The 2,960-nt window shown below is 33.5% G+C and overlaps 1 non-coding gene across 1 annotated transcript; it reads right to left on the bottom strand.

The window, feature by feature from the left end:
* Window positions 1–789: 789 nt before the first annotated feature.
* On the bottom strand, window positions 790–861 carry TRNAQ-UUG (transfer RNA glutamine (anticodon UUG)). The gene has a single exon. It is a non-coding gene; the product is annotated as a tRNA-Gln (tRNA).
* Window positions 862–2,960: the final 2,099 nt, after the last annotated feature.

Genomic DNA, 2,960 nt, shown 5'->3' on the forward strand with positions numbered 1-2,960 from the left:
GTGATTAACTGTTCATTCGATCAAAATCTTTTTCCACCCAGGAATTTCTTTAGGTTTCGAATAAAAAATGGTCACAGAAGGCTAAATCTGGAGAATATGCTGATTGGGGTAGCAGTTCGTGACCCAATTTATGGAATTTTATGGTTGTGACTACATTGTGTGCACAGGCGCATGGTTTTAGTGGAAAAAAACACTTTTTCTTCCGCTATATGCAGTCAATTTTGATTGAAATAAATATCTGATCTATCCAAAACTGTTCTTCGTCGTTACTTGTGTAGGCACAACCTAGAAGTCAATATATCAATCACTTCTTAACCACTGAAATTGATGTTGCAGAGTTCCTATAGGTCTATAGTTCTTACATTTGTAATTTGTCTAAAATCTGACAAGGGAAATGATCTCAGTTAAGCCAGTAACCAGGCTGGGTAAGACCGGATATTTTCTGGGATGATATCTAAAGTTGGTCACTCGCCAGTCGGAAGGCTTAATGCTGAGGACCGTGGTTCGGAGCGCACGTTAAACTTTAGGTCCAGCTAAGCCCATTGAGTTGGGAGGAGGAGATTAAAAACATAGGAGACTTTAAAATATATATATAAAAAAATATAAATAAGAGTTAATAAAAGGTAATAGATAAAGGTAATTTTCTTTTTATTTAAGATGTATATAGTAGATAAAGAAATTGATTAAGCAGTTATTATATTAAAACTTGAAATCTTCGAAAATATATATAATTCACTTGAACACATATCAATCAATGTAGGTAAAAGAAAAAATTAAAAAATTTCCGTTAGGTTCCACCGAGATTTGAACTCGGATCGCTGGATTCAAAGTCCAGAGTGCTAACCATTACACCATGGAACCTTGACGGTTTTTAAATTTAATAACGTAGTTTTTCTTCAGATTATATAATAAATATTTTATATGATATTATTTTTGATATTATTTACTCTATTAGACATTTTTTATTACTCTATTATTTTTTGTTAAATAAACCCAGATATGCCTGACACTATTTTTTAAAAGTTTTTTTTTAATTTTTGAAATATTGGTACAACTCACATTTTTGATTCACAGTTTTGATATTACACTAAGAAAATTAAAGAAAATATATTTTGCTAACAAGAAATGCCTGTTTTTTCAAACGTACGGTAGGCTCTTAAGCATACTAAATAATTTTTAAAAATCAGATATTTATTTCTATAAAAAAAATTATAATGCCGCTTTGCATTTGATGCAGATAACTGTCACGGCCTTATGGTACACTCTGCAAGGCGTTGGTTTTTCTTGTATGCGTACAAGGTGATGGATTCAGTCAAAACTTGAATCTATATTTTGAAGAGAAGGAGGGCTTGATCTTTTGTGGTTCTTTTTAGTTGAATTCGCGGAAAGTTAGATGGTCGAGGGTTCCATCATCGATTTTAAATAACGCTTTAATAAATGGTAAAATAATTTGCTGTACGTGGGCGGAATATATACAACGATACAACACATATTAAATTGCCTACAGACAAAACGAAATGTTATCTTAATAAGTAACTTTTACGATCGTTCAATTCGATATATTGTTTACGAATATGTGGGCTTATACGTATACGTACGCGTGTATACGTATACATGTAAACTAAATATGGGAACGGTGAAATTTCAGACAGGAAAATGTGAACCACCCACAGCTAATAACGAAAGTTTCGTAATAAAGGAGAATCGCTTTTTGGATTTACATATTTTGGGCATTTACAAGCACTCGAAGCGTCGTCATCTCGACCGTAGGCAGAAAATTATTTGAATGTAATTATACATTTCTGTGAGCGTGATGAGTTTTTTTTTTATTTCTCCTTCCTCGTCTTTATTTGAATTAATAATTAGTTTGGTGATATGGTCTATTATAGATAGCGTTTTGTCCCGGCCCGATAAGGATCTATCGGAGATGGTTATCTGTAATGGACATCGTTTTGGTTATCTTTAGGTATAGAGGGGAGTTGGACAAAATTACCTGACATATACACAATATGTATTTATTAATAAGGAGTTTGGCCACCATTTCCTTTCAAAACAGCTACAATTTTTCTTGTTATATTGAGCTCTGGTGATTGTGCTTACCAGGGAAGATAGTTTGAAGATATTCTAATGCTCCTCAAACCAAGTCTGAACATTTTCGTCTGTGTATGGATACATTATCACCTAAGAATATGACAGAGTTTGGCAGCAATATGCTAGTCATAGTAAGAACTTTATCACTGAGAAGCTCGAGATATTCATTTACATTAATCCGGCCAAAGATATGAATGAGCTGCACAAATCAAATGGAACCTTCACCATGCACAAAAAAAATAAGTGTGAAAAAATATTAATGAAACAGACGAAACTATATTTCACTAACCGGACAATAGATGGCGCTACTAGAAGTAAACCCATATGTTTTTTAGTTAGTCCTAACCCTCAAAAGATGCGTGTATAAATTTGACACCTGTCGGATCATTAGTTTATGATTTATATCATTTTGAGTGAAGCAATTTTTGTTATTGTGAAAAAATGGATGAAAGTAATTTCACGTGTTGATAAAATATTGCTTTTTGAAAAAAACACAAAATAATTTTAAATGACCGTAAATTCATATTGAATGAAATAGCACACACTCTAAATCAACTGAACGTATACATTATATCATTCACGAATATTTGACTATTACATCGACAATTACATAGTGTTATTGGAACGTTTGAAGGACGAAATCGCCGAAAAACGGCAGCATTTGAAGAAAAAGGAATTGCTGCTTCACAAAGACAATGCACCCTGTCACCAGTCAGTGAAAACGATGGCAAAAATCCACGAATTGGCCTTCGAATTGCTTCCTCATTCACCATATACTCGAGATCTGGCCCCAGCGACTATTTCCTGTTCCCAAATCTCAAAAGACATTAGCATCTCGCTCGCTGGGAAGAAATTTTCGTCGAATGAAG

Source organism: Rhynchophorus ferrugineus, unplaced genomic scaffold (assembly GCF_030347505.1).
Source record: "Rhynchophorus ferrugineus isolate W39M unplaced genomic scaffold, kcgeb_rfMv2 rfM6, whole genome shotgun sequence".
Classification (NCBI taxonomy): Eukaryota; Metazoa; Arthropoda; class Insecta; order Coleoptera; family Curculionidae; genus Rhynchophorus; species Rhynchophorus ferrugineus.